The sequence below is a fragment of the Cibotium barometz genome, chromosome 4 (genome assembly GCF_041138505.1).
Source record: "Cibotium barometz isolate CiBa-2024 chromosome 4, ASM4113850v1, whole genome shotgun sequence".
Classification (NCBI taxonomy): Eukaryota; Viridiplantae; Streptophyta; class Polypodiopsida; order Cyatheales; family Cibotiaceae; genus Cibotium; species Cibotium barometz.
Genome location: NC_141049.1, coordinates 29,355,766 through 29,380,868, shown reverse-complemented (window position 1 = coordinate 29,380,868; position 25,103 = coordinate 29,355,766). Strand labels below are relative to the sequence as shown.

The 25,103-nt window shown below is 39.8% G+C and overlaps 1 long non-coding RNA gene and 2 pseudogenes across 1 annotated transcript; all 3 read right to left on the bottom strand.

Moving 5' to 3' along the window:
• Window positions 1–713: 713 nt before the first annotated feature.
• On the bottom strand, window positions 714–2,845 carry LOC147639138 (uncharacterized; annotated as a pseudogene).
• A 15,542-nt stretch (window positions 2,846–18,387) lies between these two features.
• LOC147639137 (uncharacterized) lies at window positions 18,388–18,924 on the bottom strand (annotated as a pseudogene).
• Window positions 18,925–23,928: 5,004 nt separating this feature from the next.
• Window positions 23,929–25,103, bottom strand: LOC147639136 (uncharacterized). The gene is made up of 3 exons (XR_015263444.1): window positions 25,049–25,103; window positions 24,594–24,640; window positions 23,929–24,072 (listed from the first exon to the last, which is right to left on the bottom strand). It is a non-coding gene; the product is annotated as an uncharacterized LOC147639136 (long non-coding RNA).

The following is a 25,103-nucleotide window of genomic DNA, read 5'->3' as shown; positions in this document are numbered from 1 at the left end:
AATCCACAAGACTACGTGCAGGATGAGATCCAAAATTCCTTCCAAATAGTCTCCCCCTGAGCAGTGTGGGGAAAATACGTTACCCGAGCACATTTTTTCAAGCAAAGGGAACAATCGAGAAAGTCCCACCAAATAACCTCCAAATAGAAAAGAATAGCATCACATTCCAAAAACTCCAATAAAAGAAGAGGTTAGTGATAATTATAGTGTGGCTTTTAAAAAAGGATTTGGAAAAGTGTTCGAGTGTAAGCGTTGCTATAAACATCACTATTTTTTTGACGCTATAACCGTCGCTATATCCCTCATTCTAACCGTCGTAATATCCCATGTTATTTTCGCCGCGCAGCGGCGCTGTTAAAAAAATTTAGCATTGTTATTTCACTCCTCAACAGTAGTGCTGCGCTTAGTGGCACTAATAAAAATCACCATCGTTATTTTTGTTTGCTGAGCGACGCTGATAAGCAGACATTATCATCACTATTTTTGTCGCTTAGCTATGTTGTAAAAAATAAAATTTTCCTAAAAATAATTTAATTCAATATATTGAAAACAGTTCTAGTTTGTACAAACAGACATATCGACATATTAAAGTATAAAATGAAACATAGTAGCTCATGAAATCTTAATTAGCTCATCTTTTAATTATATTAAAAGATAAGCTACATCCAAAATGCCATAACAGGCAAGTTACATTGAATATGAACTACAAAACATTAAACACAATAGGCCGGTCTGTACTCATCCTCCTCCTCCTCGTCACCATCACAATCCTCCTCCTTGTCTATTGCCTCTTCATTATCTTCATGTATCACACAAGATCTAGTAACGTTAAAACACAAACTAGTTAAACTTCGAAAAGCTGATAAAACAAAAATAATATAAACTTACAATAGCAGGCATAACTTCATAGTTCAATGCAACACCCTGTTGTTTCACAACCATTCAAATGTGGCAGATATCCCATTGCAATAAGCAAATTCATACTACTCACACGAGGAGGAGAATGGCCCACCACATTTTCCTACATTAAATAAACATTTAAAAAGAATAATTTATATAGGATTTAATTCTTTGGGTCAATGCACGATCAGGTGTAGCCATTCACGAAACTGATTTTGGGGCTCTTTTGGAGCCGCAACGCGACATGCGGGGGGGTGAGATTTTGGATTTAGAGCAGGCTGGCGCTCTTGCCGTTTTTTTTGGCATACTAGCATATTAATGACTCTACTTTGAACACTATAGACCTCGACACGCGTCACCACATTGTCGTGACGTGGACGGTGTCGCTAGGAAAGTATGAGACTTCTAGCTGTGAGAGTAGCTTCTAATTCCAACAAGGAAACTCACACACATAACTCTCCAAGGAGCATAAGACATCTCCATTTTTGATGACATAAACATGTGCCAATTCACCTCAATACATCCCCGAATTCAGCCTGATGATTGCACATAAATTGTGTATGAAGAGCATGTCCCGTTCCAAGCATAGATTTACTGACTCCTTTTTCCAAATGCCTTAAACCAATCACATGTGGGCATAACACATTCTACAAATGATTTCCATATACATGTGACCATTCGCATCACATATACCATATAATGCCAATTCCATCATTTTAAAATGTCTCTTGAGCACCTGAAAACCTGCTTTTGGATTCCAACAACTCACAAGGCAAAAGATGGCACATGGAGCATGTACAACATATTCATCTGTCTTTTAAAAAAAATCACCATGTCTAACAATCCAAAACCAAATGCCTTTTTTATTCCATGGTTCTTCAAAACCATATATACTTTCAAAGGTTTCTAAAAAAAACTTCTATACGATTTTTTTTCAAATCGTTAAAAAACATCAAATAAGATTTCACTTATCTGAGTAAAAAAAGCGAATTTTTCTTTGTTTTTGCTATTTCGCATGCACTGCAATTTGTGCCAGGATCACAAAGCATCGTATAATGTGTATTTTTTTCGAAGATCCTCTCCTGTAATAGCTCTCCATTCACTCATTAATTCTAATCCCTAGAAGCTGTATACAGTAGGCGCCGTTTTGATTTTAAAATCACTGGTAGAAGACGCCCTGGTTCTCATTTCCTGCACACACCCCGTCCATATGCACCCCCTTTCTGGTTTTTTCTCTCTTTCCCCGCAAGGAATTCGGGCGCGCATCCCTTTTGCAGCTATATTATCGAAATTTCCCTAGTTGCCAATACACTGCGCCACCTTTTATGTAGCTTTAAATTCGGATATCTCCACGTAAGCTGCCACGTAAGGATAGCATGTGGCAGAGCATAGCCCTCATAGATAGGAACGGTATGCGTAACACCATCACCCGAATCCAGCACAATACCTGTTGTCCTTCCACTGGCATACAATGAAAGCACAACCTGGATAGCAACATACGTAGCTTGCGCATTGAATGTATCGAACCTGATTTGAGTCATCTTCTCTTGATTAGCTTTTGGATTGAGAGGAGCTTCAGTGAGCAAGACTGGATGCTCTTCAGGAGCAACTCGAAGCTCATTAAAGAATATATGGTCCCAAATCTTTTCCATGTCATCCCAGTTGGTTACGATACCATGCTCATTAGGATATTTCAAGCTCAATATTGCCCACTTAGATTGGACCTCATTACCAACACATGCATCTTTCTGTTCCATACCCACCATAACACCAGTGCGTCGAGAACGACCCACAATACTAGGAAAACACTACCCTAGGAGCATCATCTCCAGCAAACCCAGAGCCTCCTTGATCTGCTCATTCCGAATAAGAACAGGAATCATGGTATCCCAAGACACGATATCTCAAAAGGGCATTCTTGAAAACCAAACCTTATATCATACATGCTCTCACATTTCCATACATGTCGAGAAGGGTGTTCCCTACTACAAGGTCTACCATAAGCATAAAGCTCCATAATTCACACCACACTCATGTACAAAAACTTTGAGACCCGACTCAGCCTCATCAGCTCGTCTTATTAAACCTCATTTACAATATGAACATATGTACATGGGCATCATATAATGACTCAAGTGATGGCACTTAATCCCATGCATCTGGATTTGCATTCAATGGCCTCATATGCATGGTTTCACACCATAGACATGCCATGGCATGACATCCACCCCCTCTAAACCTGCACATCCTCTGCTATGTGCCAAATCATCATCAAGATCCACATATAACTGCATGTCATCTTCTTCTTCTACATTACCAGGAAGATCATCCTCTTCCTCTTCAGCCATATCCATACTATCACTGTCAAGCCTCTCATCCTGAGTCTCCTGTGAATCAAAAGGATCACTGTCATGCCTTCTTTTAAACATCTTGATTCTTTTGCGTGCCACAAGATTCTTTATCTCTGTTCCATCAAGCTCACACAGGGTATACGTGGCATTTTCATGCACATGCTTGACAATGTAAGGGCCAAACCATCTTTTTGCAAACTTTCTTTGAACAGTGAACTGGTTGTCAAGGCTACTATCATACATTAGGACCCAATCACCTTCTTCAATAGGTTTTGGCCGGAGTCTGTGTCTTCTATCAAATCTTTCTTTATTTTTCAACCTTGCATCTTTCAAACGAGCTTTAGCAAGCTCTACATCTTCAGGCCTCCTCTCCAGCTGCCTTATTCGCAATGCAAGGAGGTCTTCCCTATTCAATCCTTCCACCCAAGGTAATACATTCCAAGTTGGAACTACTTCTTCAACTGGCATTACTGGCTTCTGACCATACATTAATTCTGCAGGCATATATCCTGTTCACTGAGCTATGAGTTGTACGGTCAGCCCACAAAGCATATGGTAGCAGCCTTGGCCACTCTCGCATTCTTTCTCTGCATGCCTTAGCCAAAGCTTTAACGATTGGAGGATGTCCTCGCTCACTTTTACCATTGCCCTCAGGGTTGTAAGCACATGTTAGGGACAGTTTGATGCCAAATCTAGAGAAGAATTCCCTTGCTTCTTCAACATCTAGCTCACCCCTATCAGCTGTTATTTTCCCAACCCAACCATACCGACAAATCACATCTTCCAAGAGAAATTTGCATACTGTTTCCGTACTCTTTGATCTAAGAGCACGCCCTTCTACCTGATTTGTCAAATCTTCTCTTGCAAGTGCTATGTACCGCATCTGCCAAATTCCCAAAGGCATTGTAACTAGATCCACTACCCATTTGTAGTGCATGGCAGGTGGGTAGGTTGGTTGCAAGCCATCACGATGTCGCACATTTGAGTACATTTGACATACCATGCATATTTCCACATATTGGGAAATATCCTTGTACATTCCTTTCCACCAATGTCTTTCCTTTATTTTGGTAAAGGTGGCCCACACACTTCGACGTCCAGCCCAGAGACTCTCATGGAATTCTTTCGTGAGCTTCTCTTGAGTCTCTTTATCACATATGACTCTCTGTGGCATAGCATTCCTCTGCTTAGGATGCTTCCAAAGGTACCCATCCTTTAGAAAATAACCATATGCCTTTCTGCGGATCCTCTTCAATTCTGAGTCAGACCAACTTTCCTGTCTTGTCAGAGTACTCAAGTATTGACCAATAAGCAACCAATCTCCTTCATACATTTCCTCAGTAAAAGACTCAAGTGCATTTGATAGGCAAGTATGGTCCCCTTTTGCATATGCAATAGTGTAGAACTTTGTACCTACATCATCAATGTCACTAATCATCCCTTCTTCATCTTCATACCTGGCTCTTGATAGCATATCTGCAACTGGGTTGTCTTTTCCTGCAATATGCTCAAACTCAGGATTTAGTGACTTGATATAGGCAATCCACCTAAGCATAGTGATATCTGGAGTGGTATAGCTTGCTATCATCCCAAGGAGTGGCAAGCAATCAGTTTCCACAAGTACAGATGCCCCAATAAGATATTCTTTTTCACATTTTAGAGCAGTGACTATTCCCCATAACTCTCTCTTGATCTGTGGATATTTTCATTGTCGAATGCTTAATACCTTTGCTCCAAATCTAATTACATACCTGTGATCATCCTCATCATCTTGCCCTACTGCCCATCCTATCCCAGTAGGACTAGTATCAACTGTAACAATCACAGGCCTGCCACACTCATAATCTGCCTTCCTTAGAGTAGGTGATGATTGAAGCAAATATTTCAGCTTCCGCATAGCTTTAGTATGTGCCGCACTCCACAAAAATTTTTGATTTTTCCTCAAAAGTTGATAAAGAGGATCTGCTACATGTGCATAATGCGGGATCCATATAACATAAAAGACACATGCACCAAGAAATCTCCTCAGCTCTGTAACATTAATGCATATCTCTTTCATTCTTTGTATTGCATCTATCTTGGCTAGACAAGGTCGGCGTCCACTAGTACTACAAAGATGTCCCACTATTAGCACTTCACCAACCCCAAACACTGATTTCAGTCCAGATAAAGTAAGATTCACCTCTTCAAGCCTGGATAGAATCATATCACAATCCTTTATATGATTTGCCACAAACTTGCGAAACCCTTTTGAATCCAAATCCACATCTTTGTCTTTCTCATCACAGCCTTTTATTGGCACATCATCCAGAAAAGGCATAGTTATTTGTGGTATGAAGTCTCGCAAGACTTTATCCATTCCATTCATCATATGCGCCACTGAGTTGGTGGCTCCCTGTGGTAAGGTACACATCCTTACCAATCCCAAAGGAGTTTTCATTGTGGTTAAGTCCCTGCTTTGTATATCCAGTTGGAACTGATCATATCCCGAATACAGATCACCCATAGAGTAAATAGCTTTCCCTGCAAATGCTTCTGCAAACTCGTCCACAATCGGACCTTCTCCCACATTCCTAATTGTGACCCTGTTTACAGGTTGCATGTCTTGAATGAAGCGCAATGCTCCATTTTTCTTTGGCACGGTAAACCATCTGTTGGAGTATGGAGCGCATGATGGCTTCAAAATTCACATCCTGATCTTTTCTTTTAGTAATTCTATCAGCTTTGGCAAGAGAGCCTTTGGTACTGGAATTGGCCGCAGGTTCCAGGGCACATGTGGAACAGTGAAGATCACCATTGGTGCTATTATGCTTGGATCAACACAGCCTATCTCATGCACCTGAAAAGCAAAGGCCTTCCCATCTTTTACAAGCATCTCCTCAAAGCATTCCCTTTCAACTGGCAACAGAAAATCCTTTTCACCAATCTTCAGCTCTTTTAAGGTTTCCTATGTAAACTTATGCCCAATTTTCTTTGGATCTCTGAGATTCGGTTGCATAGAGGCTTCATCTAATTTCTCCTTGCTTCCTGGTGGCAAGGGCAAGGCAACTGGTTTCACCTTCTTTGCAACTGTTTTATACTTTGTATCAACATGAGCATCCATCTCACAATTCATGTTTTTACATTCCATACCCTCAAATTCCCGGATTATATCATACATCCCCAAAGATGACACCTTTATCATCTCATTTCCACCCTGTAAGCATGCTCTTCCCATAGCAAAAAGCACATCCATAGTATCCACAAATGACACCTCATCAAGCACCCTTGAAATAAACTCATTCTTCTGCAAAAGACCACACTGCTCAAGACTTTTTTTTTCATTTTGTACATGTCGACGCATGCCACGCTTCAAATCCTTGCTTTTTACAAAACCAGTGACCCATAGCTAGAAAATCCCTGAAAATTTACTGAAAAGTTATTTACATTGATTGAGTCTTGCGAGAACTCATTTTCCCTTGTACCATTGGAATCCCGCTTTACAATGGCACCTGGCCAAAATCCCTCATCTCCCTGTAGTTCATGAATTCTCTATTTATCTTTGGGAGTGACTGTGCTCGAAGAGACTCACGATTCCTTTCATGGTTAATGCAAACTGTCAAGAACTGAACAGCTTTCTTGCCATCTTTACTCCTTATTCTTGCATATGCCGAGCCATCATCCAAAACCTTTGTTTCCATCCTCACAGCTGTAATGTAGGGTTGCCCAAGGATGAGGGGATACGATGACATCTCCTGAACAAAGAAGTTCTCATCATCTTTCACATCCCCTATAGTTACCCTTACATTTGGACAGGCTGCATAGAGCTCTCGAGATGAGTTATTAGTTGCTTTAATCATCCACCCATGATCTACATCCATTGGCCACTTACATTTGTTGTAGAGATTTTTAGCCATAAGATTTATTTCAGACCCATGATCAATTAGAGCGACATATGGCTCTTCCAAGTCACCTATCTTGACAAGGGTTTCAGTGGTTGCTCTTGCCCAATGGCTCCTGGAGTAATGACTCTTTGTAAGAACTTCTTTTTTATCGTCCTCATCCACAAAGCGCACTTGTCGTGCCCCTTCAGTAGACTGATTACATTCCACCACATTTTCTCTCTCTTCCTTTTGCTGTACCTGTACTCCATGAGTCTTGGAAGTGCTTGCCTTCCCTTGTGATGGAATAGATTCAATTATGGACTGCCTTTTCCTTCGTATAATATCAATTATCTCATCATGGAATTCTTTCTTTGCAATCCCCAAAGACTTCCCCTAGTGTAAACTCATCCATTGAGGACCAGCAAGGTCAATCAACCAGATCCATGCCCGAATTTAGAAAACAACTCTTACTCCTTGTTCCAATATCTTCCACGACGCACGTGTGGGTATCGGCAATGACCCAGAGCCCGAGCACGTATGGCTAGCACCCTCTAAGATCCTTCGCAGCAGCAGCAGGTGACCTAGCGCTTCACTCATAGGCCACTTCCTTGGTCCCTCATCCACCGTACCAGAAGCTCACCATTTTAATCAAGCTGGTCAAGACCTCGGTTGACCTTACTACACAAGACGTCCTCTAATGACTCTCCGTCAGCTATTGCAACTTTATCAGATTAGGTCTCCACCACGACCTCATTCACAAGACGGTCAAAATACTTCTATAGCATTCTTGACATAAAACAGTGATTTAAAAATAGTTCAAAAATACAGTTTCTATAACGAACTCTCGTCTTTCCACATTACTCCATATCAAACCACATTAATAAATTCCACAACCATTTCATAAGTATTCCTATTCTCATCTAATCACAACCATTTCATAAGTATTCCTATTCTCATCCAATCACATCACATCATTTTCATCTCATCACATTTTTCCTCAATTTATCCTCATTAGATCTCATCCACTCGCATCTACCCATATCCACATCTCATCCATTCACACCACATCACATTCACTCACATCTCATCCATTCAAACCACATCACATTCACTCACATCACATCTCATTCATTTTACCTCACATCTCATTCATTCACATCTATCCCGATTCACATCCCATCACATCACATTCATTTATATCCATCACATTCACTTTCATTCATATCCATCACATTCATTCTCATCACCATTATATCACATCACTTCTATCCACATCATATCTCATTCATACACATCTCATCTTATTCATCCACATCCATCCAATCGTTCACATGTATGACTACTCACATCTATCCATACATTCATATCTATCACTTCACATCCACATATATTCATGTCACATCTCATCTCTTTACATCACATCACATTCTTTCACATACACATCTATATCCATTCTTCACATACATCCACATCCATTCTTTCACATACTCATTCACATCCATTCTTCTCATACACATCCTTATTCATTCTTTCACATATTCACATCCATTCTTCACATACACATTCACTCACATCTCATATCATTCATTTACATTCTGACTCACATGACATCACATCTCATCCATTCATTCGCATTTATCTCATTCACATCACATCTCATCACCTCTATTCACATCACATCCATCCATCCATTCATTCCCATCTATCTGATTCACATCACACCTATTCACCTCACATTCTCATCATCTCTATTCACATCACATCCATCCATTCATTCATTCCCATCTATCTGATTCAAATCACATCTCAAATCTATTCACCTCACATCTCATCACCTCTATTCACATCACATCCATCCATCCATTCACATCAGGGATTTAATATTCACGTGATCACAAGATTTTTTGTGATAATAACACATGTGAACAAGTTATTCACATGTTCTCATGTTACTGTTCACAAAATAACAGGTCACTTGCCATTTGGGAACCCCTTAAAAGCTTGGCTACACATGGGAATAAGCTATTCACATGTTTTCATGTTACCATCTTCACATAATAGCAGGTCAGTGGCCACCTAAGAAGATTTTTTATGCCCGACCAAGATAATTTTTTTAGGCCCTTGTGAAAGCTTTGTGAATATAACATGTGATCACAAGATTTTTTATGTTATTAACATATGTTATTAACATGTTCACATGTTCTCATTTACGTCAGTGAAATCCCTGATTCACATCTATCTAATTCACATCACATCCATCCATCCAATCATCATCTATCTGATTCACATCTTATCTCATCACATCTATTCACCTCATATTCTCATCACCTCTATTCACACCACATCCATCCATCCATTCTTCTCATCTATCTAATTCCCATCACATCTATTCACCTCATATTCTCATCACTTCTATTCACATTATATTTCTATCTAATTCCCATCTTATCTCATCACATCTATTCACCTCATATTCTCACTTCTATTCACATCACATCTATCCAATCATCTATCTGATTCACATCTTATCTCATCACATCTATTCACCTCACATCTCATCACCTCTGACTCACATCTTATCTCATCACATCTATTCGCCTCACATCTCATCAACTCTATTCACATCACACCCAACCACCCAATCATCTATCTGATTCACATCTTATCTCATCACATCTATTTGCCTCATATTCTCATCACTTCTATTCACATCACACCCATCCATATCCAATCATCTATCTGATTCACATCTTATCTCATCACATCTATTTGCCTCATATTCTCAGAATTTAAACATAGAATTTAAGAGGATTCTAATTTTTGATATAAAGATTCTTTATGCATCTATTTATGCATAATTCAATTTTAAGAAAAATAACACTTTTGAAATAAAATTAAATCCTTTATGCATCTATCTATGCATAAATTCAATTTTAATGAGAATGACACTTTTGAAATAAAAATAAATCTTTTACGCATCTTTTTATGCATAAATTCAATTTTAATGAGAATGACACTTTTGAAATAAAAATAAATCTTTTATGCATCCTTCCTATGCATAAATTCCTTTGATATAAAAATAAATCTTTAAGAATGCACAAACGGAGGGAATTACTCTTTTAGGAATAACCTAATGATAAACTTTAGTTCCACAAAATTTAAGAAAATTTTGCCATAACCTCCTTTGTATGGCTGATCATTTCTCACTTTTATCATTCAATTTATAACTTGAATTAATCCAATTTGAATTCTAATATCTTTAATCTACTTCATTTTTCAAAAATCAAGAGAGTAAACAATGAAAAGAGTTTAATCAATCTTTTAATTAAACTTTCTAGGATTGAGAAGGGCTGAATTGTAAAGAGGAGAAGGGGGTGGCCTTTTCATCAAGGCATAGCATCAAATTTTAATTCAACATTTACAAAGCATAAAATTTGAGAAAACCATAGATTTAAAAATTCATACTAAGTAAAAATGAAGCCTACATGGAGCTTGTAAGCTTTCCTTTGGCTTGAGGGATTGAGGTTTCTACTCTTGTTTGCAGCAAGAGTGGCCACCAAATTCACTTGGAGAGAATTAGGCCAAAAAATAATTGAATTATCAAGAAATTCAATGTTAAATGGCTCAAGACAGAAAAGCAGAGTAACACTGCATACTTCTATTTATAGCAAAAAGTGAGCCTCTAACCAAGCAAACTGATTCTAGAATTTTCCAGATCAGTTTGGTCACTTTTTGACCATTTTTAGGTCAGTTAAGCTTACTTTTTGGATCTAGTTAAAACAAGAGAGATGAAAATGTCTCATTATTTGTGAGTTTAAAACTCATCCATACATGTGAATAGGCGCCCCCTTCATGAGGGGAATTCCCCACACTGAGGTGTCAAAAATGCATCATTTCCTCTAAATATTTCTTCTTTTTTAATTAATAAACCTTGTCCTTAGTCAACTCTTCATCTTATGTGAGTATTTAATCATTTTTGGGGGATTTTCTTTTATTCTTCAATTTATCTCCTCCCTGCATTTGGATTAATCTTATTGGTCCATAGGAACCTTAATCTAAATTTTTTTAAAAATTAGACTCTCACGATAAGGTCCTTTTTACCTATTTTCAATTAATCTCAATTGCACATTGGAAAGTTCTTTTTGAATTTCTGTTTTAGGAAAAATCATTTTAAACACTAGGAGGATCTTTATATCCAAAAATATCTCAATTTTGAATTATCTCTCTCTAGACATTTTCTCTCTCTAGGCCAAAATAGGGTAAAACAGGATCTTTCTTTTATTTTAGAGAGGGAAAATTTAATTATAAGATCAAAAGGGGAGGTTCTTACACCTGTACACCTCGAAAGATGGAGGGAGGAATCTTACAAAAGCAAAGCAGTCAGATAGAGACCACCGAGCTCGTCAGGTGAGCAAAGCAAAGAAGACAACTTACTAGGGTAAAGAAGACAATGCCACACCAAATTGTGTAGCTTGTAGGGCGAGGGATGAGCTGCATCTTGCCATTTCCATGGAGATGATCAGACAAGACCATCTAGCTGGTGAGGCGAGTAAAGAAAAGAAGATGTCTTACTACAGAGAAAAGAAAAGAAGACAAAGAAAATGAACACAATACCTTGCAATGTAGGGGGTGGTAGGTTCGGACACAGCGTGGCAGGTTATGTACTTTATTCAAAACATTCCCCAAAGTGGGAGGCCTCAAAATTCAAAAGTCCGCGGGGTATTGAAATTTTCACACGTTGTGGTTCCTCCCTTTGGCAATACATGTCAGCAAAATCTTGCCCCCAAGCAAGTGGAATGTGCCCTAAAATGCTTCAAAACACCTATAGACCAAAGGACACACTATCAGATTTGATGGTGCACAATGTGAAATGCAATGACCCTTGACATGCTTATGAGTCATTTAGCAAGGAACTGCAGGGAAAAAGAAGCAATGAAAAAATGTAAATAGTGTTGGATTTATAAAAAGATCTTTGCACATGCAAAAATTGAACATTTTCAATTTCTTCCATTCCAGGGTGAATCAAGATACCGATATCACCAACTATCAGTGTTTTAAGACCACCATGCACTAGTCTCACTAGTGTGGATTCCATGTTTTGAATCCGTTTAGGTTTTCAACAGACCAAAAAAAAGGCTATGGAGCATGCCCTCGAATGGCTATGCAACATTTTAGCACAACATTGGAGGTCCCTTAAACCATACCATATGTTCTCAATCGGATGTGTCCTATGGTTGAGGAGAAGCTCATGTAGTGTAATTCAGAATGATTACTTGGTTGCATATCTGTGCAGAACAAATTTTTGATGTTTTTTCATAAAGTGTTATAACATATGCTATTTAGAACACATGCCTCACATGCCATATCGAAATTGTAACAATTTAATGATCAGATTATAAATTTTACTTCTGTGTTTTTTTGGTCTCATATTGAAGATTGGAGTGTGTGCTAGTGCTTGGATACCAAGTTTGTCAAATTCCATTGAGCAATGCATAAGTTATGGGTCAGGCAAGTTACCTATATACAAAAAATGCCCTGAACCTCACCAAAAATGGCTACACCCAAGCGTGCATTGACCCCTTTGGAAACCATAGTTTTGAATATAAAATATTAAGATTTCAAATACTTACAAACTGAGTAAGGAAATATAGTCTTCCACCCGATCCATGATGAGAAGTCCCTCCTCTTTTATGCATGCATACTTGGGCTACTTCTCTTCAAGATTTTCTTGGTACATCTTTTTGGCCTTCTTCCAATCCTTTTTTAATTCTCCTGGCGGCTTGATGCTACCATGCTTAATGACCTCGGCAACCAATCACTACAACACATCGGGAGCACAAAACAACATTCTTTAGTAGCGTTTTCAGAAGGAAAATATCAAGGGTTTTCACGATGCTTCACTACTACATGATAGCCTAATATCGGCGCTTATATCGACGTCATTAAACGGGGTCTAAAAAAGCCCCGTCATCGGTATAAACCCCGATATCTGTGTCGGAACCACGACGTTGGTAAGCGTCGGGCAGTAATACTGGCGCTTATACCGGGGCCTATACCGGCGTGTATACCGGCGGCACACGTACTGGTGAAAATACCAGCCTTAATACCGGCAAAAATACCAGCGTGTATTCCGGCAGATATACCGGTGACAATACCAGCAGATATACCGGTAGATTTACCGGTGAATATACTAGCGGGGTATATTGGCACCTATATCAGAATGGTGTTGCCTGGCTGCCTGCAGTCAACAGGACTCAACAGCAGCAAACAGACAGCACCATTCTGTCTAAAATAGAGCACAAAAGACAACGGTGCTCATTTTTTAATTTTTTAGATAAACAAGAAATTAAACATTACTCATGAATATTTTGATCATATACCAATAGTTTGAAGGTCTTACATTATGGTAATGCCTCCCAATTGATGGTCTCTCCTTCTTCTTCAAGCATCTCAAATAAGGCCACAAGGCCATGTTTGTGAGCGTACTTCTCTTCTCGCCTACTTGGTGGTTAACAATTACAACTTTTAGAAATTAACATTTAGCCCACATACACTTAGAGAAACAAAAATAACTACAAATACTTACGAATTCATGGCGCATGGTTTTGTAACCACCACTCCCAAGATGAGAAGCCCCTACTGTTTGGAGTCTTGTCCTTGCTGCCTCTCTTTGTTGTTGAAACCTCTCTGGTGTCTCTGTGAGCTCCTGAGCTATGGCTTCCCACTCCCTATCATCTAGCCAAACAGGTTTCTCTTTCCCCTCTCTAAATGCATCCCTCGCCTCTGACCTACGATACCCCATCAAAATGCGAGCTGTATATTGTATCCACTCATTAGAGACGACATTCATAGGGTCAGATGGCTGAAACTCTTGCTTTATCTTTGTATTTATGTAATTTTTCTTCTCCTTATCTTGGTGATCCCATAAAGTCATAATAGAGTTGTGAAACTGTATAGTGCACAATTGTCCAATTCGTGTCTTCATTGCCTTCCCTGCACTATTCATTATAGGTTCCCCATCCCTAATTGTGTATATCTTGCTGTTGTCATGGTCATGTGCACCCCGGGGAGTGGAAGGTAAACCTATGGGTGTGCTATCAATAGATGAGAGCGAAGGACGACGCTCATGTGGTGGTGGTGTCACAGCATCTGTGGCACTACCACCACAACAACCTCCCCCTGAAGACCTACTACGTGAGCGACGTCTATGTGAAGAGGTGGTAGATCGAGCTGTAAGAGGAGTGGAAGGCTGTGTGGTATAAGGTGTGGGAGCTGCTGTCATACCTACGGGTGTGGGAACTGCCGTCGTGAAGCCAGATGGTGAGGCAGATGTCCCTGCTCCAGAACCCCAATAAGTCTGAGCCATGGCTCTCTGCTCTGGAGTCATGGACGAGAAAAAACCATATAACTGCTCGGGACTCATGCCCTGAGGTGTAGGGTTAAATGAGAAATTAGGATTGTAGTTGAGCGGTGGTGAGTCATCACCCATGGCCTGTTGGACAAAAAACCATATTACAAACTTGTGCGAAATGAAAATTACATGGTAAACAATGAAAGAACCATATGATAAACATTAACAATGATAAACAACAATGGTAAACCATATCACTTTGTGCCTACACTAGTGATTATGACGGTAAACATTAACAATGGTAAACAATGAAAGGACCATATGACAAACATTAACTTCCCTAAACAACAATGGTAAACCATATCACTTTGCACCTTCAATGTCATAAAATCAATACAAATATGTCATAACTATTTGCGTAATCATTAAGATACATCATTTTTAAAATCATTATCTATTCTATCATCCTCATTAATAAGATCAATAGCCCCAAAGAGATCTATGTCTATGTACATTTCAGCATCCTCATCATTAAAAGTCCCTTGATGAAGGATGTCCTCATCATCTATGTCTTCTTCCTCAATAGGTTTTCCAGCTTCATTGGTTTGCACCTCTTCATTTGGATCTTGCTCTAGTTTCTCCTCTTCATTTGCTTGCTCCTCTTCATTGTTGATATCGGCTTGTTCTTGTTGCTCCCCACCACCCTGTGAATCCACATCACCCTCTTGTAGCTCTAATTCTTCACAAATTTGCTTACTGCGGGGGCGACTTGAACCACAAATAGCCAGCGTGGATCTTTTGGATCCACTTTAAAGACAACCTGCTCACAATGCTCTGGGCGCACAAAAGTATCTTGCTGATCGGTCGATAGCTTTGTGGAGTCCACTTGGATGAGGCCACTCTTGTCTCTACGTACAGTTGCATGTAGCCCGTTTGTAATTACCTTGAACCACTTCACATCAAAGATAAACAACTCAAAACTTCTAAAGCCAACCTTTAATATGTCTTGAATGGTTCCAAAGTAATCAAGCATTCCACTAATTGTGTTATCATCACTTGCACTTGCACGACTTTCTTGAACAAACTGTGCTGTGACACCACAATCAAAGGTTGCTCTTCTTTGGTCCATTCATTCTACTTAAATCAAAGATTATAACCATGGCGGAAGATTATATTTACAAGGCAAACAAGCCATGTGCTCCATGAAGAGCTCCTTAAACCAAAAGGGTTTACACCATCCATTGCTAGGCCAAGACGGAGGTTACGAGAATCTTCCCTAAAAGCAGGCCATTTCTCTTCAATGTGTCTCCATGCGGGTGAATCAGCAGGCACACGCATCACTTCATCTATGGATCGAGTTGTGGCATGCCATGTCATCAAGCTTGTTATAGATTTTCACCTGAACATGCTTTTTATTCTTGGGATGATTGGAAAGTGCCTAAGAACCTTTACCGGGACAACTTTTCCCCCCTGAACATCTTCTCTATATCTGTTAGAGCCACAATGGGGACATTCTTGCAAATGCTCATATTCATGGCGGAAGAGGCAACAATCATTGCGACAAGCATGAATATTATTGTAATCCATGCCTGTGGATTTCAATAACTTCTTGGCATCTGCACGAGATGGAGGCATCTCGTTGCCGTATGGCAATATCTGGTCTTTCAAAAGCCTACAAGTATGGCAATATCTGATCGTTACTATTAAGATTTAGTCAAATACAAGTTGAAAATTTATCATTTCAACATTAGATGTAATCTCCAAAAATCCCTTACTTGAAGAGTTCAGTGGCACTTGTATTAGACCATCCAAAAATTGACTGTAAATTTAGCATCGTAAGAGATGCATGCAATACAGATATCTTGGAACCATTGTATAGTGGAGGCGTTTAAGTTTACGCATGGCCTCTTCCTCTGGTTCATAATTTGACCGTTGAGAATGTCGTGGTTGATGATCTTCATGTTCATGCTCCTGGAAGAGAACTTCTTGTTGCTCCATAAAGGCATCCAACATTTCCTCCATTGGACCTTCTTCCATTCCTTGACCTTCTTCCATTCCCTCGGGTGCTGTTAATTGAGCTCCATTTGTCACTCCCTCCTTTGATATTCTCATCCTTTGTTGGGGACGAGAATTCATAGGCGCAATGTTATCAAGATGCCGTTGCACAGTTTCTTGGTTGTACGATTGAAACCGTGAATTTTGTGAGCGCTCCATTGGAAATATGCCTCTAGTAGCAATTTAATAGATGTCTAATAACTTTATAATAGCTACCTTATAGTTGTAAATAGTGGTGTTGTTGAAAGAACGGTAGAGGGGGAGGAGACACACACACAGGAGCAAACGCTAATGTATATTGCAAACCCTAACCATAGAGGGAAGCCATCTCCACTCTCACACAAAGCATAATGCCATAATCCATAATACACACAACACTATGAGTTGTGTCCACACACATCTAACCCTAGCTAATGTCCACACACTATGACCAGCTGGACACGCGGTCATTTATGTCTCACACATGTTCCTACCTTACATGCCAGCACATAGCATAGCTGGCTCACACTGACATCGAGCTTGAATCTCATCAGCCCCTCTCAAGCTCATGATGTACTGCCGATGAAGATGTAGATGAGCTTGGGATATCAAGGCTCTCAACTGGTAGAGGGGGAGGAGACACACACACAAGAGCAAACCCTAATGTATATTGCAAACCCTAACCATAGAGGGAAGCCATCTCTACTCTCACAAAAAGCATAATGCCATAATCCATAATACACACAACACTATGAGTTGTGTCCACACACATCTAACCCTAGCTAATGTCCACACACTACTAATAGTTAGCTATCAATAAGCTAGCAGACAATTATTGGGTGGTAGACAATCATTAGACAACTATTAGTAAGCTATTAGGAGGCTGTCTCTACTAGCTTTTAGGTAGCTAATAGTTGTCTATAGCTATTAACAGTTTGTAGTTAGATATAAGATAGATATCTATTAGATATAATTCTATGAGGTAGCTATCAACAGCTACTATTAGGTAGCTATAAAATAGCTAATAAATAGCTATTTTATAAATTCTATTAGGTAGCTATAAAATAGCTAATAAATAGCTATAAGGTAGCTATTACACAATTATTAGATAGCTATTAAATTGCTATTATAATGTTGTTTAATAGTTAGATATCAAATGAACTAGCAGATAGATATTGGGTGGCCTATTAAACAGTCATTGGAGAAAACTATGAGTAAGCTATCATGTGATAGCTTAAACTATGAGGCTGTGTCTACTAGCTTTTAGGTACCTAATAGCTATCTACAACTATTAGCAATGACCAACTAGTAGTCAGATATAAGATAAATAGCTATTAGATATAATTCTATTAGGTAGCTATCAACAACTACTATTAGTTAGCTATTAGGTAGCTAGCAACATCTATCAAAACTAGACGATAAACAACTATTTGATATCATTCTATGAGACATCGCTCTATTAGTAAGCTATTATAGTACTATTACACAACTATTAGATATATAGAGCTGTTAGCTACTATTAAAGGCATATCTATTAATTAGTTACACAACATCTAATATATAGCTACTAGCTATATACATGTGTTGGATAGCTATCAGGTAGAAATTAAGTGCACAACTATAATTGAACTAAGGTTGCTATTATATTCATATCTACTAGTTAAAATAGCTAGTTATTTATTAGATATCTAAAAAGTATACATCAATTAAACAACTATTACATATATATTAGGTGAACATGTATTAATCAAGTCTTAGTTAGCTGCACACTCTAAACTGTGTTAAGTAGGTACTATCTATCTATTAACTAGCATAGCATGTTACCTATTAGGCTTCAGATATATACAACTATGAGAAAGCTATTAGGTAAATAATAGATGCACATTAATTAAACAACTATTAGCCATACCTTTGATACATCTAGTAGACGAATTGGGTGCTCGATGTAGTTCTTTCGACCAATTCTTTCTCGACATATGTCGTTTTTGTTAGGGGACACACGAGTCTTGGTTGTCCAAAAATTGACAACCACCTCTTTTACCTCATCAGGTATGCGGCTTCTTGGTTGTTTCCTATGACATGTGGAGAAAGACAACATGGAGTTGTCATTTTGAAGTTCCAGTCGAGATTTTGCCACATAAAAGTTCCTTCTATCAACGGATAATAGCTTAGAGACATCAGTGAGTTTGAGGCCAATTGACTCCTCTAATTCTTTTGAGTTTAAGAGCATCATCATGGCAGACCTTTTGAGGAATAATTCATCCACATAACGTGACCTCTTCAAACTTCGGAGCATGTTGAAAATATTTGCTATGAGCATTGTTTGCACATCGTTCTAGTGCCTTGGAACTGTGTTTTGCAAATCTTTTAATGAAGGATGAAGGATTAGATGATTGAAGATATCTTTCTTAGCGGCCATGTCCATTCCTTTTGTTTGCTGATGAGAAAACTACACAATCTCTTTGGAAATTTCTGCTCTTTTTTGCCATCAATGGTCTCTACATGGTCCCAGTTTCTTGCATCTGCTTTTCTTTTGTTTCTGTCTCTTTGTTTTCTTCTACATTGTGCTTCATATTCCCTAATGAAGTTATGTTCCTGGGATGGGAGTGCATTAACCTGTAACATATAAACTTATGTTAAATCCCCACTTTTTCATTACATAGAGAGAGAGAGAGAGAGAGATTAGTGTTTAGACTTGCAAAGTTTCAACCTCTTCCAGCTCTTGTAGTTCCACCATGTTTCTCTTTTGTGTATTCAATCAGATAGATAAAGAGAGTATTTAGTCATCTGTGTGTATGTGTGGGATGGGGAGAGAGAGAGAGAGAGAGAGAGAGAATTCAAACATCTCTGTGTGTGTGTGGGAGAGGGAGAGAGAGAGAGAGATGGAGAAGGAGAAGGAGAGAAAGAGAGAGAGAAATGCAAGCCTTATTTGTGTGTGGGCACACAAGCATGAGAGAGAGAGAGAGAGAGAAACAGAGAGAGAGAGAGAGAGAGAGAGAGAGAGAGAGAAAGAAATAGAAAGAAACTCCAGCCCACGACGTGGGAGAAGGGAATCATGAAGGTTTGAATTGTAAAACCTAAAATTTAGAATTGTGAGGTCTTTCTCATAGAGTAAAATGGATTTTGTTAAATCTAGCTTTACACCTTTCAAAGAGTTAGTTCAGTATCCAAATAGCATTGTTCGAGACATAGTATTTTTGTACATATATTCATGCTGCCACCCTATTTTTAGGGGAAAGGGAGTGTGGATCCTCTTAAGAAAGTATACTCGGCAAGGATTCGTTGACCTCACTAGCTAGACATGGAAGACCTATGCTCCACACCATCTATCATGCTCTATGACCACCTCCTAGCACCATAGTATCCCTGCATGCCACTTACTCACACCACACCATTGACCACTTACTCCTAGCACCATAGTATCCCTGCATGCCACTTACTCACACCATTGAGCACTTACATCACACACATAGAGAGATAGACTAAACACCACAAGAGACTAACACTCTATATAAAAATGCATAAAAGAATGATATAAGAGAGAATGTTATATTGCGGAGAGAGTGCTCCCCTTATCTCCTCCTTGGGTGTTCTTCTCCTCGAAGTTCCAACCCTTCATCATGTTGTGTAGTAGAAGGAATATCTTCCAGGTAGATAGTGCTCAAAGAGGATCTTGCCCTACCTTGGGAAAGGGAGAGGGGTGTTGCCTCCATGAGTATATTTGGCCAAAGAGGTGGCCATGCACATCCCTCAAGAAAGGTAGATAGTACACAATGAAGATCTCTCTATGGATGAAGGGGTGTACCACTCAGTACCTTCAAAGTTGACCATGCTCTTCATAAGTGCATTTGGTAGTTGGAGGACCTAATGGGTTGTCAGAGATGGAGTGTGGTCTCGTCAAAGTGTGGTCACGGAGGTCGAACATGATAGTGGGAGGAGTTTCTCTTGTTGTTGGAGTGTGGAGGACCTTGCTTCATGTCCACAGATCACCCACTACTACTCAATTCACCCTCCCGGTGATGCCATATAAAAACATCTGGCAGGTAAGCTCCCAGGCATACCTCATACAACTATCTCCCCGATCAAACCTTTTGGAAGAGATACGCAAATAAGAAAAATAGTTCAGGTGAGCTCTTGGGAAAATTCATCTAGCAAGCTATCTTTGTTTGTATTACTATTACCATTGTCTCCATCCAGCAAGCAATCTATGCCTATATTACAACTACCATTGCCCGGGCAAAGCATCTAGCAGCACGAAGGCTACTTATACACCAATAGAAGCACAAAATTAACTAAACAATAATCACTGCCCACTTCCTCTCAGTGCAAAATTTCCGGCACAAATACCACACATACAACGAGAAGATACTACAAAATGAAATGTTGTCATGGCGAGAACATGGCCGCAGGCAAATAGAAAAATAAAAATATTGAGAGACAAAATCAGCCATCTTAAGTGGTGTGGGACGAGGCCACGGCCCGGAGCCCTGCAGAACTAGTCGTGGATGTGGGGTCTGGGTGGCCAAAAGAATGACGCTGCTTGATGAGATGCTAGCCGAACTCTCCAAGGTCATCCTCCATGTGATGAAGCTTGCTTTAGCAGAGATCTAGTATCTCAAGCTTATATTGCTTATAACCATATATCGAAATTCCTACCAAGCATTCTAATCATTGTGATGAGATATGCAAATAATGTGAGATATACAATAGAGAAATTGCGAAATTATAATTGATCAAGAAATCATAGAATACTCAACTTACCAGAGCAATCTCCATAGCCTGACCAATCATGCATGGCCCACATAAGTATTCCTCGCACTATAACAGTCCTTTCTCCAAACCGCTTATATGATTCATGAACTTTAATACCATCCCATAATGTGTGTAGCTTGTCAAGTAATGGGCTAAGTAGACACACATGTTCTTAACCTTGTACTTCCTTGGAACTATCAAGGAAAGGAAAAGGTGCTCCTTCTTTATCGCTAACCATGGTGGTACATTATAGTTGACTTGGAAAATGGACCATGTACACCATGATGAACTTCATAAGCCAAATGGATTGACTTCATCCATTGCTAGTCCGCGACTAGAATGTGATGAGGCTCTTCCCAAAATTCCACCCACTTGTCTTTGATATGCCTCCATGCTAAAGAATCAACAAGCATAATCATAACGTCATCTATGGAACAAATAGCATAACCAATGAAGATGCATTTCTCTGTTCTCACTTCATCAAGAACATGTACATATGCAAAACACCCAAACACTTTCAAGTGGGACATCTCCGGTCTTATGCCTGTAAACTTCTATTCAGGAGTCATACAGTGGGTGTCCTGCTCCTAATGTACACAATAGTTGCTACTACTTCTACCCAAAAGTAATGCTGCATATTCTTTTTAGCCATCAAGGCACGTGCCACTTCTATAATGTGCTTGTTTTTCCTTTCTGCAACTCAATTCTGCTGCTCTATATACAATTGCTTCATGAAGTATATGAGAATCTAGTGGTTGTACCAAAAATATTTGTTGTAAATGTACGCTACTATCTATGGGGGTGTGAGCACCTAGATATGGTGAGTGCTCTCCTTGGGCAAGGTAGATCTCCTTGTCTATCCACGAATAACCTTTGCACAACTCCCTCACACAGACCTTAGGAATTGCATCCAACTCCCTCCCTATAGGATGATCGACCCACAAGACTGATGTGTGACCAATGCTGCTACAGCCATTCGTCCACCTTTGTGATAGAGATGATGTTATAAAGAGACTCTAGAATTCTCTCAAGGTCGAAGACCAAATGTAGGGTGGTGGTCAAGTCCACACCAATGCTACAAATCCATGTTGAGATATTGCATTAGCTCTGATATAGGAGATGCAATGGTATGTGACCCACTTAATCCACCTAAACTACTAGGAGGAGGTGCTTTGATCCACTTGAACTGCTTACCTCCATGACCTATATAGAGCAAGCAAAGGACATATAATTGAGAGGGGAAAATAATAAGCAGAAATATAGACGTATTAGTAAGGGAGATAGGTCCATAATCATCAAATTAGGTACATAATAACCATGAATATGAGATTAGTAAGAGGATAAGTTTGTATGCAGCCATATGGCATGAAAGGAGAGACCGGATCGTGCTTTAGAAACCATGATCATGCTTAAAAATCACGATCATGCTTTAGAATACCAGGATCTCATTTCACGACCATGGGACGTGAAACTAGAGACCAGGATAGTACTTTGGAAACCATGATCGTGCTTTACAAAGACCACAATCATTCTTTAAAATACCACTATCATAGCAAATAACCATGATAGTGCTTTAGAAAAACCACAATCGTGGTATTCATATAGTTTGATTAAGCCATCACCACTATATTAGTATATATACGTTATTAGAAATTTTCATTTGAAAAACTTCAAGATCATTGGGATCTCAATGGTTAATAAGGAGAAAAACTAGACGGTTTTGTTTAATATAACACGATCGTGATATGTTAAATCATGATCCTAATATTCATTGCTTTGCAACCGTCGATCAATTATGTAGTCAATGATCCAAAGCACAGTCTCTAGTTGGCACAACATGTTATTGATTATTACTACAACGATCAGTGCACGGCCCCAATTAAACACACTAGGAAAGATGTGGAAATTTGATAAAACTTAAACATCGAACAACGATGAAATCACCATCATCGTGCAGCCTTGGATTTTCAAGAGACACAGACATAAGAAAGTCTCTCTTCGTTGCATAAGGAGTTCTGCGTGAGAGAGGGACAGAGATCAGTATTTGGTAATTACAAATATAACGCGATTGAGATTTCAAAGGAATGAGTTTTGCTACCGACGTGCACACGACAGGCCCTGAGAGAGAGAGAGCGAGAGAAAGAGGAGAGAGAGGACGGCCACCTAACTAGGAGAGAGAAGCCCCGTCCAGAGAAGACACATGACATGCAGAGCCCCAGCCTCTCCTCATCTACGATAACATTACAGATCGACCCTAATGTAGAGACAGGGAGACAGAGAGGGGCACAATTGTTACTCCACGCAAGAGCAAAAGAGCCATACTTGACCACAAATTAGAGAGAGCGAGTGAATGAGAGAGAGCCGTATTCGTAATAGATTGGCAGGGCACCTATTCCTGGAATCATGATGCTTCGTGCTTCGGTAGCGACCACATATTTAAACACGACCATGTAAGTACAGAAAAGGACGCGAGGTCTACTAGGGAAATACATTGCTCCATGCAAGAAAGCAGATCTTGCAGTATATACCTTGATGAAAATAAAGAAGTGCAGTTAAATAACTCGATTTGATTAATTAATGGCAATGAGTGCTCTATGAGAAATGAACCGGCCATGCTGTGTTTGAAGCGATCAGTTTAAGCAAATTGAATATTTATATTAAAAGCGAGATGAAGCTAAATTACACAGGTGCATATCCACACTGCGTGCAGGCCGGACGTAGAACCGTGGGCGCCGGAGACGAAGCTGGGCCTGGCCAGGCATTCACCAGGGCACCCGGGGCAGTCATTGTGGCACTGTGGGGGCCTTGATCCCGGCTGTCTCTGCATTGAGGAAATCACAATTCTGTGATGGGTCTTGCAATAATATTACATAAAATCGTCAAACATTTTGGTCTTCCCACTTGTGGAAAAAGAGTGTATCCCTTTTATGCAGCACAGTTGTACACTAGTATAGCATATATACAGTGCCACAGTACATACAATAGCACTGGAAAAGGAAGAACGTTATAGCCAGCTGGGTGTGCTTGTCTTCGATTAAGAAAAAACTGGCCTTTGTGAACGGCTATCTGGCTTGGGTCTACCTACGCTTGGTGTGGGTGTGTGTGTGAGAGAGAGAGAAGAAGACAGAGACACAAAGACGACACACAGTTGTGGTATCATGTAGGGCTTCATTTTTCCTAGAGAGTGCATGTGTGTGTGTGCGCGCGCGCGTGCGCGAGTGTGTGAGTGCTGGAGGGAGGGTGGTTGTTGACTAGAGAGAGAGAGTGTCACAGTATACAGAAGTTGTGTGGCTTAAAATTTCAATTATTCTAGCTGATGTCAACGACAGTAAAAGCAACTACCTCGAGTTGGATCACGTCGCTCAGGTAACGCTCGCTTTGAGGTGCCTCTGCGTGAAGCCAAATCAACAAAGAAATAAATCTCCCTCCTTACCTCCCTGTCACTCACTCACTCTCTCTCTCACACACACACACAGCCACACACACATAGAATCCAGCCTACCTCCCTCCCTCCGTCTCTCTCTCTCTCTCTCTCTCTCTCTCTCTCTCTCACACACACACACACACAGCCACACACACATAGAATCCAGCCTACCTCCCTCCCTCCGTCTCTCTCTCTCTCTCTCTCTCTCTCTCTCTCAATCAATCACAGGAGCACACACAGAATGCCTGGCACTTTTTCTTTCCCACTGCGTTGAGTCAGAATGGAAGAAGAGTTGGATTTTTTAAAAAATTCACACGGAAGTTCGAGTGAAAAGAGGCGGGAGTTATTTATAAATTTATGAGAAATCACAGACCGTTTCCGTCAAGGAGCAGAACCACCCACGCCCTCGGACGCAAGGACAAGACAAG